Source organism: Belonocnema kinseyi, chromosome 8 (assembly GCF_010883055.1).
Source record: "Belonocnema kinseyi isolate 2016_QV_RU_SX_M_011 chromosome 8, B_treatae_v1, whole genome shotgun sequence".
Lineage (NCBI taxonomy): Eukaryota > Metazoa > Arthropoda > Insecta > Hymenoptera > Cynipidae > Belonocnema > Belonocnema kinseyi.
Window position 1 is genome coordinate 31,040,929 of NC_046664.1, and position 18,104 is coordinate 31,059,032.

The 18,104-nt window shown below is 26.9% G+C and overlaps 1 protein-coding gene across 1 annotated transcript in view; it reads left to right on the plus strand.

Moving 5' to 3' along the window:
• LOC117177693 overlaps window positions 1-18,104 on the plus strand; it is a 159,285-nt gene that overhangs the window by 77,411 nt on the left and 63,770 nt on the right. The window lies entirely within an intron of this gene.

Here is an 18,104-nt window from a genome sequence, read left to right on the forward strand (position 1 = left end):
GAGCAGTGAAGTGAAATGGGTTGCCATTTAAACGAAATGAAGTGTATCTTTAACCATTAACCTTTTCACCACCGAGGAACAAAACCCCAAATGGAAATGTCTTTTATTTTTCATTATTTTTTATGATTCTTGTGATTTAAATTACAATTTTCAAAGAAAAGTATTGTAATTAGAAAGTACATTATAATTAGATGATTCTAAGTAGCTGAAATTAAGACTTAAGTAAATTAACCACGCATCACTATTTATAATTAAGCGTCTAAGCTCTAACTGTATTGTCTGATAGCAGACAATTCAATTTCTTAATTTTTTCTTTATTGCAGCAGATTGGCCGTAGGCAAAGGCATTTTTTGGTCAGCGAAAGTCAGGGAAAAGCCAAGGATAAAAAAAATCTTGCGAAAGTCAGGGAATTTCTACAAGAGGCTCTTTAAATAATTGTTAAGGATAATAAATTAAAAATTTTATTTGAAATTTTTAAAATAAATTTATAAAAAATTCTATGTTCAAAATGTTATAAGATTAGGATTTTTGTATTTGATTATTAAAGGTCAGGGATAATAAAAAATTGTTCAGAAAAAATTAGAGAATTTTCCAAATGAAATTTTTCGGCCACTCGTATGTAATATTCATGTCAGTGATTGATGTATCTTGTATTTTTTTTGCAAATGCTTCCTACTGACATTTAAATTTTTAGTCAAAAAATTTATATTTTTGATTTAAAATCCAATAATTTTATTACGAAATCATCCTTTGTGGTTGAAAATTCAACTTTGTTGTCAAAAATCCGCCTGTTAAAAATTTAACCATTTTTATGAAATTTTTTTTTTCAATTTAAAAATTCATCTGTTAAGGATTCAACATTTGTTGAGAATTAGTCTTTTTGATTGAATTAAACTGTTTTTGATTTAAAATACAAAAAATTTCTTATTTGAAATATTTTCCGAATCATTTGGTTAAAATTGATCTTTTTAAATTAAAATTTTATTACTAGGGTAAAAGTGAAACTACTTTGTTAAGAAAAAAATTATTTTTAGGTTCATTGAAAACTGATCTTTTTTAGATAAAGATTCCCCTTTTTTGTATAAAATTAATCATTTTGGTTAGAAATTTCCTCTTTTTCGGTTAAAAATGAAACTGCTTTGTTAAAAATTGACTTTTTTGTCGAAAAGGAATATTTTTGCGTTGGAAAGTTGACTATTTTACAGAAAATTTAAAGGAAATTGTTTTCCCTTTTGTCTGAAAAATCTTGTCTTTCTGGTTGAAAAATTCATCATTTTAGTTAAAGATTTATCTCTTTGGTTACAAATTTGTCATTTTTAGTTGCGAATTCTACTTTTGTTAATTTATACCTTTTGTTGAAAATTCGTCTTTTTTGTTTAAATGTAAAGTATGCATTACATTTTCCTTTAAAATTCATCTTCGTAGATTAAACATTCAACAATGTGATTAAGAATGCCACTAATTTCTAAAAAAATTGACTTTTTAAAAAAATTCTAATGTCTTCTATAAAATTGTCCTTTTTTACTTAAAAATGTAACCATTTGTTTATAAATGCAACTGTTTTTCATTTAAAATTAATCTTTGTATGTCGAAAGTTCAACTATTTCATTGAAAATTTTACTATTCGGTAGAAAGTTGTTTTTTCTTCTATAAATATCAACTACAGCATTTTTTCTTCAGAATTCATCTTTTCTGGAATTTCATTTTTTTTTATCAGAAATTTAACCATTTGGTTGAGAATTCATCTTGTTATATCTGGTTGTAAATACAATGTTTTGGAAAAATTAATTGCTTGGTTAAAAACTGAAATATTTGGTTGAAAACGTAAGTATTTTATGTAAAATTCAAGTATTTTCTTAAAAAGTCACCTTTTCTTGGTCGAAAATTAATCTGTTGTAAATTCGACTATTTAGAAAGAAAATTCATCCTTTTGGATTAAAAATTCATCTAACTGTTTTTGATTGAAGTTTAGTCTTCTTTGTTTGAAGATTTGACAAGTTGCTTCAAAATTAATGTTTGTAGGTTGAAAACTCAACATTTTGGTAAAAATTCAACTATTTTGTTAGAAATTTAATTATTTTGTTAAAAATTATTTTCTCAAATCGAGAGTTCCTCTGTCATTGTAAAAAAGTAATCCTTTTCGGTTGAAATAAATAAATAAAATTTTAATTTTAATCTAAAATTGTTTCATTTGACTTATAAAAGACTATACGTTAAAAATATTACACGATTAAGATGCTGGTCTTTGAATATTAATAGTCAGGGTAAATGAAAAACTTTTGAAGGAAAAATCGGGGAATTATACAAATTTTGAAATTGAAGATTTGCGGCCACTCTGATACAAATTTGGAATTTATAATATAAAATAGTGTATAAGATAAATCACTATTTAACTGCAATTTAATTAAAATCATAAGTTTCTTTTTACCATTCTAAGTAAATTTGAAATATCGCTCTGTTAAAAAAAATACTATACATTTTTTTAACCTATTTTTTTCTTTTTCTTTTTGCAGGTAAGCATCCTTTGTTTCAACTGTTCTTAGCGCAATGTCGATTCATTCAAGCAAGAATCGTACTACAAACCTGTTGATATTGTTCTTGAATCAAGTGGCGCGCAACGAGTTTGTAAGTACTGCAGGCACTGTACTTGCCTCTTATCTTATTTAATTCCTGCAACAAATCTTGAAATCTCGACAAAAGTAGACTGCCGGCGGAAATCATCTACACGCCTATTTTCTCATCTAAAGGTTGAGTGTGAATTTAATAAAAAAATATTGTAAAAAAACTCTCAAATTTATGTTTTTGACAAATTTTAATAACTGGAAATAATTTTCATTTTTCAATGTTCTTAGTCGCATTTTAAAAGAAAGCCTCCATATTTTTTTGCTGAATTGATAAGATATTAATATAGTTTTTCCCTTAAATACTACCTACCAAAATACTAATACATTAGGTAAGTAATGATATAAAAATATCTTTTGTTGAAATTTATAGGATTTTAAAAGTTTGGCGTCTTTTTGTGACAAGTTAGACCCTGATGCAGAATGTAGGGTAACTATTCTAAAAATATTTTAAAAGTTTAGAAAAATATTATGGAATCTTAACTTTATAATGGGCCAATGAATCATAACGAATATTAAATATTTACTGAGATATTCTTATTTTCCGAAAACCTCGAAATTGACGTTTTTTGCCATATTTATTTACAAATTATCTAATTATTCTTTTTTTCTCTTTTTTATTCTCAATGTTTTGCTTAAATTCCAACTGAATCATTAGTACCCAATAATAAAATGCAACTATTTTTGGTTAAAACTTAATATTTTGTTGATAAAAAATCTGCTATTATATACATCAGACTCTCGCTTTTAGTCACCCCGTTCTCAGCCTTCCTAGAGCTGCTGTCACACGCAGTTTCTCACGGGACTAAGGCGAGAGCGGTTGCGACATTATATATATAGATATACATTCCAATTGGAAACTAGTAAGGCGGCCCTCACTGTTTACGTTTCTGTCCCCCCGAAATCAGTCCAAGGCCATTTGAAGGCAACCTCCAACACTTGACTGAAAGCGAGAGTTTGGTGTATTTTTGAATCATATTTTGTTGGAAATAAAACTATTTTCTTAAAGATTAATATTTTTTGTCAACAATGCAACCACTTACTTCAAAGTTGAACTACATACTTTGTTAAAAATTAATTTCTTTGGTTGAAGTTTCATAACTGATTGAAAATTCAACTATCTTGTTGAAAAATCGTATATTATTTTTTAAAAAATCATAGTTTTTGTATACTATTAATCTACTGTATAAAAATCATTTTCTGGGTTTAACATTTTTTTATTCTGCAAGTTGAACTATTCCACTTGTGGTCGAAAATTGATGTTTTGCATTTGAAAATTCGTGAATTTTGTAATAATTTTCTTGAATAAGAAATACTTTTTTCTGTTTGAAAATTCAACAATTTTGTTTAAAAGTCTTGGTTTTTTGTTATGAAATTTCAACTATTTAAAAAAAAGAAGCTTTTTAAAATAATAATTTTCTGTTTTAAAAGAAATTTAATCCTTTTTGGATAAAAATGCATCGATTTGGTAGAGAATTCAACAATAAAATTTGGTTGAAAAGTCATCCTTTTTGGTTTAAAATTCGTCTGTTTGAATGAAAAATTCAGTTTTTTCCCAGAAAGTTATTTCTTGTTTAAAAATTCATATTTTCCTCGTGAAAAGTCATCTGAAATCTCTTTGGTTGAAAGCTTATCTAGTTTCAATTTTTGTTGGCAAAATTCGTCTTTTGAATTGAAGGTTCAACAATTTAGATAAAATTTTATTGTTTTCTTGAGTGAATAATATTTATTTGTTGAAAATTCTTCTTTTTGGTTTTCAAATTCTTCTTTTGTGGTGAATTTAATTTTTTTTTATTGAAATATAAACTATGACACTTTTTTGTCGGGAAGTTATCTTTTTAGGTTGAAAATTTAACTAATATGCTAAAAAATTACATTATTTTGTTAAAAAGCCATCTCTTATATTAGAAAAGACATTTTTTAAAATTATGCAATTAATAAATTTGAAAATTTTAAATTTGTATCTTAAATACTGTTCTATTTCGTTTATAAAGGATTACACGTTAAAAGTTTTTTAATATGAAAATGGTGGTATTTGAATATTAGTTATCTATTATGATTATCAAGGAAAAATCAAGGAATTTTGAAATGAAGTTCTCGGACACCTTGCCTAATTCTACTAGCAATAACTAGCAAAGCGTTTCTGGAAAATAAAAATCACATTAATTGGCGGGGGGGGGGTATAAATTGTTTGTTACGGTTTTTACAGTAGGGGGGGGGGGGTCTTAGAGAGGGCCTATAATACATTATGTAATTTAAGTACGGGCCCTAATAGATATTTGCGCTTGTTGACAAAAGGTATTAGGTTCAGTTCTTGATGGTTGGTGCTTCTCATGAAAAAAATGACATATATAAAATTGAAGTTAATTGAATTAAATTGATTGGGGCAAAGTTCGAACCAAGTGCAAATACTGGGTACCAGTGCCTCCGATGACTCTGGCACGCTGAAGAAAAGTAAATATAGCGTAGCTACCAAACCAGTTCTCTTGAAATAACCACCGGACCTATGGCGCACGATCCACCATGCTCATATCCTTACTTCACTCATTCTGATGCATATGACGTATGTTCACTCGCTTCAGTGTCAACGTTTGCTTATCGTCCGCAGGCTTTTGCATATTGCAGTCGCGTCGAGAGTACCTGCTATGATTGATGATCGAAGAGTCGAAAATCAGTATTCAACATTTAAATTTATGGTTTCACTATAAACCTATATGAAAACAAGAGAATGACAACTCCATAAGGACCAAACATTAAATTTCACTGGATGAAGGATGAGAGGATAGAACATGTTAATAAGTACATGTATCTCGGTAGTTTATTTACTACTGACAATTAGAATGCATAATATTGCGCAATATACTCGACTGAGTACTCGCGCGCTGCTGCTCTACCCAGACAAGAGTCGCTACCGTCTCTCGCCCTGCCCCCTGAGAGAGTACGTGAGCCAGCAGTTCTATCAATTACAACACCGGATCGGTTTCTATGGGACCTGGAGTGTAATAAGATATAGGACTTGAAACTAATGGCTATTTTTGTATTTTAAATAGTACATGCTTTGCAGGGTGAAAACTTATTTTCAAAATTCTCTGATTTTTCCTTAACCAATTTTTCATTTTCCTGACCATTAATATTCAAATACCAGTATATTAATATTGTAATATTTTTTAAATCGGATCTTTTATAAACGGAATAAAAGAATATTTCAGATACAAATTAAAATTTTTTAGATTATTGATCAATATTAAATATAAAAAAAAGATTTTCTACCATAAACTTTGACTTTTTAACAAAACACTGGAGTTTTCAACAAAAAATATACATTTTCAACAAAATAATGAAACTTCCAACCAAAGAGATACATTTTTATCGAAAAATATGAATCTTAAAAAAAGATTTCTTAACAAAGTTGTACAAACCGAATTTTTAAACAAAGAAGATTAATTTTCAACCAAACAGTTGTCTTTTTCATACAGGAAGATGAAATTTCCCCTAAAATAGATTTTTTTAAACATAAAAACACATTTTCAAAGAAATAGTTGAATTTTCGTCCAAAAAAGATTTTAGTTTAAATTTTCAACATCGGTTTTTTTACGAAGCTATGGATACTTGACCTTTTAACCCAAAAAGATGAATTTTCAACCAAAAAGGATTAATTTTTAACAAAATTGTTGAATCTGCAACTAAACACTTGCATTTTTATCGAAGAAAAATGATATTTCTTCTAAAATAGATGAGTTTTGAAATCAAAAAGACAACATTTAAAAAAAATCAATTTGCATAAAAAAAAATTTTCAGTTGACTTTCAACAACAAAGTATGAATTTTAAATTACTAGTAAATTTTCTATTAAATAATCAAGTTTTTAACAAAACAGTTGAATTTTTAAGGGAAAAGGACCATTTTTAACAAAATTGTTCAATTTTTAACCAAATAGTGGCATTATTATCCAAGAAATATGAAATTTCTACTAAAATAGAAAAATAGATAACTTTTTAAATTAAGAACACAATTTTTCGAAAAAATAGTTCAATTTTGATCCAAAAATATTGTAGTTTATCTATTAAACATCAAAAAATGATTTTTAAAGAAGAAAAAAGTGTCTTTAAGAAAATAGTTGAATTTTTAAACAAATCATAAAATTTATAACTAAAAAATATAATCTTCTGGAGGATGCAACAAGGCAAATAAATTACTAGCCAGATTATTATATCAGGGTTACCGCAAAACTTCATTTTTTAAGTTTCCTCATTTTTGCCTGATCAATTTTTCATTTTCCCTGACCATTAGTAATAATTTAAGACCAGAATCTTAAACTTGTACTATTATTAAACTAAAGTCTTTTATTAGCAGAATAAAACAATTTTTAATTAAAATTGAAAAATTACAGTGTGACATAAAGAAATGCAATACAAAATGTTATGCTCTAGAGTTTGGTGAGCCCCAATTCTTTATTTCTTAAGCCTTAAGCTACTGAAGTTTTTAATTTTTTCATGATATTTTTTTTTTATAAATATATTTTTTATAAATATTAAGAATTCCATTTATCACACAATTTTGTCCAAGCACATCATTCGCAATATAATTTTAACAAGACTGGAAGAAAGAACCGTTTTTTCTGCTTGTAAATGTCTATAATGTGTATTTGCTTACCTAGTTTGCTTACGAAATAAAATAAATAATATAAGTAAAATGAAAAAAATGCTCAGTTGGTTAGACGCTCGGACTTCGCCTCGGTGGTCCGGAGTTCAATCCCTGAACCGGTAACCCTGGAAATTTTTCTATGTACCTTTACCAAGGTTCTGGTGGTTCGGAACCCACCTTAAGCTGTAGCCCCCCCCCCCCATCGTTTACTTTACTGCAACCCAGTCCGTCAATGATGAGGTAAAAATCATACTTTGTCCAGTATGTTGAGGCACACTGCTCTCATTAGATCACTTGATTCCATCATAAAAATGTGTCCGTGACTGATAATATATACCGGGACAGTTCCGTGCAAAATAGTCAAATAAAATTCAACTCTAACCGAAAAATGCCTTCGACGTGTTGGGCAGTAACCACATTAAGCCTGTGACAACATTTAAAAAATAAAATAAGCAAATAGTGATGAATAACAATATTTCACCTGGACACGTACTTTTCAATATATTTGAAAAAATAATAACAGAAATAAAGATATATTTTTGCCTATTATTTTCTGCAATGTCCATTTTATTTACGTAGTTTTTTTTATAAAGTAAACGATTAGGGATACTTAGCAAAAAATATCTATAAAACATTGGAAATATAATTTCAAGAAGGTCAGAAGAAAAAACGATTTCTTTTGTTTAAAATTGCCTGAAATGTGCATTTGTTTATATATTTTGTTTATAAAAAATTAATATTGATGAGCGGTACATTTTTTTCATGAAACATCAGTAGTTATGTAATTACAATCAGATTAAAAGATGAAACAGTTTCTTTCTGCCTATAAATGTCTGCAATCAACATTTTTTTATATAGTTTGTCTTTAGAATTCATTTTAAAAAATCAATAAATTAAGCAGTTTTATATGTAGATTTTTGAAGATTTTAAAATAGAAGAAACTTTTTAAATATATTCATTTTGAAAGGTTTCAAAAAAAATTAGTCTAAAAGATTTTAAGTCCATTTTCTTAGTTTTACAGAATTGAAAAAATAGAAAAAATAGAATAATTTCAAAAGATACTTAGATGATATAATAGCTTTCAAGATTGAAAAATTATTTGACATTTAAAAAGATTTGTAAAAAATAAAAAATAAATGATAACTTTGATAGATTACGAAACAACATTCAAAGCCTTTAGGAATATCGAAAGGTTTCAAGAAAATAAACAACTTTTCTAAATATGCCTGAGAATATTTTTAAAAAGATGTTATGTTTAAAACTTAATTACAATTTTTTCTCAATGATTTCAAAACATTCTTTAAAAAGGTCTAAAAAGAGAATAAAGATATTTTTAAGCTTTAAACATTTTTCGAAAATTTATCAAATTCTTCTTTAAATCTTCTAAGCTTTTAAGTCTTAAATATCTTTTTAACTCACTCAAACTTTCCTCAAATTTGGTAAAATCCTGTTAAATACAAAACTTGTACTTTTTGGACATATCTTAAATCTTCTTAATTATTTTGGAATTTATCAAATTATGAGGATCTTATCAAGACTCTTAGCAAAATGACATTTATAAAACCTTAAGCACAAATAAACGTAAAAAATGAATTAGTTATATAACATTTTTAATTTGTATAGAAACTTTTTCTACAAATAATAATTCGGTTGACATTTTGAATTCTTGACTGAAAAATCATCTTGGCAGAAAATTCATCTTTTTGGTTGAAAATTAATTTGATTTGGTTCAGAATTCAACTATCTTGTTGAAAATTCGTCTTTTTTGGATTAATAGAATTGTTTCTGATTTAAAATTGCAATGTTGTTTTATTGACCTATCATCTATTACATTTTTCGTTCAACATTCATCTCTTTTGGTTTGATATTCTAAATAATTATTAGTTAATAGTTGAACTGCTTAGCTAAAAATTCACTTTGTTGGTTCATTTTTTTGGTTTCTTAAAAATTCAACTATTTAGTTGAAAATGAACTTTTTTGTTAAAATTTTGATTTTAAATATTTGAAATCTTAAAAGATCTTTTATTTTCACAAGAAGCATAGTGCGCGCGATTGATGATGCTGCTTTATTAAAAAAGATTTGTCGATCTTTTAAAATTTTTAAATAAAAATGTAGAGGTCCTCAAATCAAAATCTACCCCAAAGTGTGTGTTTTTTTACTTTTGTCGAATACAATTTTTCATACGACTTACATTTAAAATGTTCATTTCTATTGCAAACAATGTCGAACTTGCTCTACTGATTTTGTCAATAATTTGGAAAAAAGTTCATTCTTTTCGAGAAATCCTTTCAGAAATCTAATAACTGGTCAAAGAGCGAGCTGAGATGGATAAAATTCGAAAATGGAAAAATGATTTCTCTGTGCTTTTTTTTGGAGAAAATTGTACGTATTCTTCAGTGGGTTTACATCGTATGGAAATTTATTATCATGTGTGCCGATTTGGAATACCTGCTTCTTGTGTCAGTGATTTCCGTAAATCAAGGTTGGAAATGACAGGTCTAGTGATTGATGATGACAGTTATTAATCGTTTTTGGGAGTAAAACATTAGTGTGATCCTGGAAAGCTTAATTTGAAATCTGCATTACTCGAGTTCCACATATTTACGAAATTACAGTCAAATATGGATGTAGTGTCGATTTTAGGGTTGACATTGACCAAAAATCCAGTCGCGGAACTGTTTTGTCTCTACCCTGGTTCTCTCTCTGGTTCGTCACGCCAGAGTGAACACGGCACTTCGGCATGTCTGAGTGAATGCCATACATCGTCACGCGTGGATGAACGCCCTGCCACGCAGCTCATCTCAACCCTTTCCGCGGCATAGCGTCAATTCTCGGAAACACTAAATCCAAAATCACTAAATCCAGATTCAACTGTATTTACTCTAAGTTTACCAAATTTGGGTGAACCAAGTCGCCCCTTCTAGTTTTCCTGGGGTCACCGAAAATATCTGTTCAGCACTCACGGAGCATTAAAGGTGTTTTTAAATCTCAATTTAAGTCATTTAAAAAATTAAAGCTAGGTTTAAGTCCATTTTTTTTCAAGAGAAGACCGTAATATTAATTAATTAATTAATTAATTAATTAATTAATTAAAATACTGGAAGAAATAGGGAATTTTGTCAAGAATAATCAGGGAAGCCATATAGTCGCTTTTAGTGACTTTTTTCTCAAATAACTTTTTTTTAATCAAAATATTTTCAGTAAGAATCCACGTCTGTACCTATTTCTGAATTTTCTGGATTTATTTTGGAAAAATTTAAGGTGTTTTAAAAAATTCCAAAGATTTTTTAAAGTATTTTAATAATTTCAAGTAAGTTTTCAATAAAAAAAAACTATTTTTCTACAAAACAGTTTCATTTTGTGCCAAATGGTTTATTTTTCTACCAAATTTTGAAAATTTCAAGCGTAAAAGACGAATTTTATACAAAGTTGAATTTTCAAATAGAAAGTAAATTTAAATTTTGAAATAAATAGTTGTACTTTATCGTACAATTTATTTACAAATATTTCTAAACATTATTAAAAGAAGAGAAAATTTTAATTATAAATGATTGTTTAATAATGGGAAATAAATATTTTATTAAAATTTTGGGACAATTTTCTTAATTTTTCAGGATTTAAAATTTTGTAGGAAAACTGAATTTGGAAGGGTGTCAAGAGAATGAAAAAATGTTGTTAAATTGTTAGGAAAATTTAAATAATATTTTTTTATGAATTCTGATGAAAAATTGAAAAAAATTACAAAATATTTTTAATTATTTCCCAAAGTTTTTAAAAAGAGTAAGAGACTTCGAAGCAAAAGTTTGCAATTTTGCCATATTACATGAGTTAAAGAAAAAAATCGATTAAGTTTAAGAAATATTCAGAAGTTTTGAAACGTCTTAAAATCAAGTAAAACTTTATTTAAAAAGATTTCAAAACGTTTCATAAGATTTCAAAAAATTTCCAGGAAGAATCTCAGAGATTTTGAGGCAATTTTTTAATTTTGGAGAATTAAACAAAATTCAGGAATTATTTGAATAATTTTTGAAGATTAGAAGGTTGTGATTTTCTTAAGGGGGTCACCCCGTGTATCCGGTCAAAAAAATCGATTTTTTCTGTGTTGCCTACATTTATTCCTACACATGTGTAGAATATGCTGGTGAAGTGATATTAAAATATTCAGTCATTGTAAAGTTATAGCTGTTAGAACGACTAGGTTTTGAAATTTGTAAATCATGAAATTTGAAAAAAAAAGTTGAAAACCGTGTCAATTACTCAATTTTCAATATTTTCAAAATATCCTATTTCAGGCGATGGCCACAGCTTCACAGATTACAATGCCTTTTCTTTTTTTGATTTCAAATAAGCCGTTCGCCCGGAATCATGCCGGCCAAATACACAGTGAAAAGTTCAAAGTTGTACATTGTTATTGTTCGTCAAAAAAAAATCCCCAAAAAAAGGTAAAAAAAAAACGGGCCGTTACACAGGGTGACCCCCTTAATATTATTTTAAAATTTGAAAAATGAACTTGTAGGAGATTTTGAAGCAAAATGTTTTAGTATGTTTAGATTAAAAGATCAACAAAAAAATCAATTAAATTCAAGAAATATTTAGAAGAATTGCAGAGATTCAAATAGAATTTCAAAGTTAAAAATTTTTTAGAAACGTAGATTTTCAAAGATTTCAAGAATAAACTTTAGAAGCTTTAAAAGAATTTATAAAGGTTTTTTCAAAATTTTAAGAAAAATTGGAGCCAGATAAAGATATTTTTAGAAATTTAAGAAATTTTTAATAGATTAGCGATGTTTAAACACTTCGAAACATTTCCGAAAACTGATCAAATATTTCTTAATTTCTTCCAAACCTCTAAATGCCCTAAACATCTTTTAGAGACTCGAATTTTTGCTAATGTATTGTAAAACCCTATAAAATAAAAATAAAAATTCTTTGAAATTTTCTAAATTCTTTTTGACACATCTGAAATATTCAGAAATCTTTTAATTTAGTCAATAATCTTATGAAAACTACATTTATATAAATTTAAAAACAAACAGATAATACTTATTTTCTTTTTCTCAATCCTTAGAATTTAATTTCAGCTCGAATTTAAGTTTTCAAAAACTTCTAATCAATAAGTAGTTCTTTGAAAGTTTTATATTGTATTATTATTAGTACAATTTTTATGGTGTCGATAGAAAGTTTTAAATTCTCTCACATTAACATAATATTAAGATAACTTCAATATTTGTACGACTAAAAAAAATATTGAAATAGCATTTAGTGTTACATCAAAATATTGTTTTAGTTATTTCTAGACAATGCTTCATCTTATAAAATCTTTTCTTTATTTAGAAAACGTATATGATTTTTTAAAAATGTTACGTCGCAGTGGAAGGGGGGGGGGTACAAAGTAAATGCTACGGTATGATACATGATGAAGAGGAGGGGGGGGGGTTGAAAAATGTCGAAAATAATGTTAGGTAATATGTAAACGCACCCTTTTGATTTCGGACTACACATAAGTTCAATACTTCCAAAATTTTTAGGCACAATTTTGAGCTCTGAAGTGAGTACAAGGCCTGTGATAGAAACGACACAATTTAGCAAAGCATCTTACAATTATAAAAATAATGTAGATTGTGAACTCGACTAGAAAGTTGATTGTTAAGTGCGATTGCCTTTTCTGAAATTGTAATAATTAAGGTCATTAACTCCTTGTGAACTAGGTAACGATATATAGTGTATTGACCTTTCTTTATGGGTATATTATTCAACGGTGCACTCACCTATGTGAGCGGCTTGTTTGATAAAAGGTTCTAGCATGAGGCAAGATTGAGTAAAACATATTGTAGGAGTAAGATAACAATGTAGGGTGAATCGAAAATTTTCATTTTTTCATTTTGAGGGGGTCGAAGTGTTGCAATTTAGCACCAGGATTACTCATAAAAATTAAAAAAAAAAAGATATCTAGTATTCGCGAATCTACGATAAAATCCAAAATAATGAATAATAGCGAGTTTTTTTGGGGGGCGTGCGATGTGCACTCAGGTGTGACAGATCAGAGAGATAAGTAAAAGAGAGAAAAACAGGAGAGATACAAAACAATTCGGAGAGTTGGGATTTATGATCACCGTCAGTCCCAAACCCGTAACTAAATTCAGATTTGACTGTTCTTTGGATTTATTTAGGAATTTTTGTTGCAAAAATTATCGAATTAAAGCATACATACATCGCGACATCCAGGATACGCGGGTAGCCACAACAAAATTTAACTTTGAATGGATTACTAATTTCTTATCAAGTAATTTAATTTAGGCATGTAAAATTTGTTAAGTAATAATATAATTAATAATAGTTCATTAATACTACAAGACCTGGAAAAGTCATGGAATTAAAAAAAAATGACTTGAAACCCTGGAAAATTAATGGAATTCGAAAAAATGACTGGAATTTTTGTAATCGTCTCGATTTCCAAGTGTTAATAATTTAGTATTTTATAGCAAATTCTATATTTAAAAATTGAAAAAGAAAACGTCAGGAAAATGTAAATATAGGACAGTGTGTAAGAATTAAATGAAAGAAAATGGAAGACTCAATATGAAAAGCAAAAAGAACTGGAAGATATTGAAGAACAAATTCGTTAAATGATTAACTTTTGATAAATTTTAATGTAGACAATTTTCTTAGTTATTGTTATCGAAAAGTTTTATTTTAACTTTGTTAAGAAGTTCAGAGTTCTTTTAGATTAGTATTATTTTCAAATGTAATCCTAATCTTTTTATAAATGATTCGATTATAATTGTTATTAAAGTAATAAACAAAAATAAGATGGTTACGATTACAGAATACTTGTTTTCCCTTTAATGCAAATATTATTTAAAATTGGTTTGAATTCATAAAAGTTATTGATAAATCATTATCGCTGCATTATAATTTTTTAAAATTCAATTTAATTGGCTGAAATTAAAAAAAAAGTAGACCTGGAATTTTTTTAATTCTAATTTTCACTGGTTGTGATTAAATTCATACAGTGACTCTATACCCACATTTCAATAAAAAAAATAATATTCATCATTTAAAAACGTTTGATGAAAAGAGCGTCAAAATTCCAACCAAAACTGGAGTATACATTTAATATTCTTGGTGTCCCTTGACCAAGTTTTTTTCATTCGCAATAGTAGCTTTATATTATTGGATATAACCATTTTTTAAACTTTTTTTGTTTGTTTTGAAATTAATTTCGATGACTGAAAATTCAAATATTTAGTTAAAAATTCATGTATTTAAAAAAATTCTTATTTGGTTGAATTTAACTGTTTTTTATTTGAAATAAAATTCTTTTTTAGTTGCAGATTCTGTATTAAAAATTCATGTTTTTTAGTTGAAGATTCACAATTTTAATTGAAAACTGAGCGTTTTGAATAAAAACTGAAGTATTTTGTTGAAAGATCATTTTCTTTTAGTTGAAAATTTATTTTACTTGAAAATTTGAGTAATTCAGTTGAATTTTCCATCATTTTAGTTGAAAATGTATCTCTTTGGTTAAGATTTAATTTTTTTAACTGAAATGTTAACAATTTAATTTTCGGTTGAAAATTAATTTGTTTAACTAAAAATTCAACGATTTGGTTACAAATTCGTCCTTTGTGGTAAAAAAGATTAATCTTCTTACTTAAAAATTCATCTTTTTGCTTTTTTTGAAAAATTATGCTCTTCAATTAAAAATTAATTTTTAACTCATATTTTAACTTTTCAAGTTTTGGTATAAAATTCAATAGATTTTGTTGCCATACTTTTCCTCTTGATTGGCGAATCTTTCTTAGTTCATAATTCTTCTTATTTCGTCGGAATGAACTTTTTTATTTAAAATTAAAAGCTCTCTTGATTGAAAACTGAACAATTTCCTTAGAAAATAGTATCTTTTGTCAAAAATTAATTTTAACTCATAACTTAACAGAAAAATATTATTCTTGCTCAAAAATTCCCTTATTTCCTTGAAAATTCAACAGTCTGGTTTGCTTTTGATTTAAAATTGAAAATTCAACTACTTCGGTAAAAGAATGACTACTTTGTTAAAATTTTATTTTTTGGTTTAATGATTCATTTCTTTGGTTGAAAATGACCTCTTTTTTGGAAAATTCATGTTTTCGGGTTGAAAATGCAACTGTTTAAGATACATTATCCTAATTAAAAATGTATCTCTTTAGTTGAATCTTGAATTATTTTGTTAAACATTTGTCTTTCTGGTTAAGATTAAACTATTTTTGGTCGAACTTTAATACTTTTTGTTTCCAAATTCGATTGTTTGGTTGTAAATTCGCTTTTTTAGGTAGAAAATTCAAATATTTGGTTTAAAATTCTACTATGTTGTTGAGGATACAAGTATTTTGATAAAAATTTAACTTTTTGTTGAAAATTAATCTATTTAGACAAGAAATTCGTCCTTTTGCCTTGATCATTATGCTTAAATAAGAATTACAAATTTCCCCTAAAGAAAAAGGAAAAACTAAACCTCTAAATAACGACTGATAAATAAAGAATTTCAACCTGCATTTTTGTTATGAAGTGTGCTTGGAAGCCTCCGACAATATTTGAAGAAATTAATAATAGAACTATTTTTGCCGATTTTATAAAAAAATTGTAAAGATAGGTAACTTTTGAGATTGATTGTACGTAGAGTACATCCTTAAATCTATTATTTAAGAATTATAAGGGTCTAGTCTCTCGAAAATTGAGTAGAAATGTCAAGCTTGGAAAGATAAGTCACTTTGGAAGCTCACTCTATATTTTGAAGTTCCAAATTCATGTCTGGGTGCTATTTCTGGTCAAATATATGGTCTACAGAGGGCCATTCTCATAAAACTTAGGAATTATATGCAGATCTAAGAGAATTATCTAGTATGAAAGATTAATTCGCTTATGCATGACTGTGACCAGAGTAATTTATTCATGAAATTTTAGGGATTATCTAACTAAGATAAATGAAAATTTGCCTATCTAATGAAGAAAATGTATAGAAAATAATTAATTTAAAGACAAATTTAATATGTAATATTTTAAATGATGATTTCAGAAATTAATGTTTTTAATGAACCATTATTGTATACAATTATTTAACCAGGTCAAGATTTTGATTTAAAATTTTTAAAAAACTGAATTGAACCAAAAAATATGATTTTTTAACCAAATAGTTTAATCCTTAACCAAAACAGATCAATGTTTTACCAAACAGTTGAATTTTCAACCAAGAAAGATTTTGAAGACAGTATAAACATAATCTTATCCGAAGCTTTTAATTTTCGACCAAGAATATTGACTCTCTACTAAAGAGATTAAATTTAAACAAAATTAATAAATTTTAGACCAAATAGTTAAATTTTCAACCAATAAGATTAATTTTGTACTAAAAAATATTTGAACGTTTAAAATAAACAAGATCAATTTTTAATAAAACATGCAATAGTTCAATTTTCATTGCGGAAAATCAATTTTAATGTCAACAAAGAAGAATTTTCGACAAAACAGATAAAATTTCTTCTAAATTCTTAAATTTTCCTGCTAATAAGAGGACTTTTCTACAAGACAGTTGAATTTTCCACCTGAAAATATGAATTTTAGAAAAAAAAGTTAGTTTTAAACTAAAAAGATTTATTTTCAACTAAAAAAGATCATATTTCAATAAATTGATTAAATTTTCAATCAAATAGTGAAATTTTTAAACTAGAAAAGGTCATTTTTGGATACAAAATGCAATAGCTACATTTTAATTTAGAAAAATTAATTTTAAACAATAAAAAGAAGAATTTTCTATAAAACACTTAAATTTTCTACTAAATTTTTAAATTTTCCAGCCGAAAAAACGAGTTTTTCACAAAAAAGTTAAATTTTAAACCAAGTTGTTAAATTTTCAGGTAAAAAATTAATTTTTAACTAACAAAAAAATGAATGTTCAATACATTAGTTAGATTTTTAACCTAAAAGGATCATTTTTCAACGAAAAATGTAATAGTTAATATTTCAACTGAAAATATTATCATTTTAAATTTAAAAAACAGGTGGATTTGTCAAAAATACAAATTTGTAATATACAAACTTGATTCTTCAAATTAAACGGTTTAATCTTCAACTAAGCAGTGGCATTCTTAATACAACAAAAAATTATTTGCCACAATACGAAAACGAATTTGTAGGAAAATACATCAATTATGAAACAGTTAAATTTTCAACCGAGATGATTAATTTTCTATCAAAAAGACGAATATAAAACAAAATACATAAATTTCGTACCAATCTTTTGAATTTTTAACTAAAGAAGATAAATTGTATTTCAAAAATGTAATAGTTAAATTTTCAATTGAACAAATCAATTTTGGATTAAAGAAGATGAATTTTTAACAGAGTGCATAAAGGTTCAATCAAATAGTTGAATTTTGAACTTAGGCTAACCTTTCTACAAAGACAAGAAGATTTTTCAACCAATTATTTCAATTTTTAACTAAAAAAGACACATTTTCTAGAAAAAATGGAATACTTAAGTTTTTAACAACCATTTTCAACAAAGTAGTTGAATTTTCAACTAGAGAAATTAATTTTCAACTGAAATTATTATTGTTCAGGGAAATATCAGGGATAAGTCAAGGAATTTTGAAAATTAAGATTTGCGGCCACCTTGCTATGTGTGATCAAAAAACCTGGCTAGATCGTATCGAAATTTGAGTACACGTAGCCACAGCCTTTTAAGGAATTTTATTATTATTTTTTTTTTATTACACCATTAAGCCATTTCCCTTTCGGGGTAGGCGTGACTCACTCGGCAGGGGAAAGGAGTAGTGTGTGGAAGGGATAGAGATTTTTCAG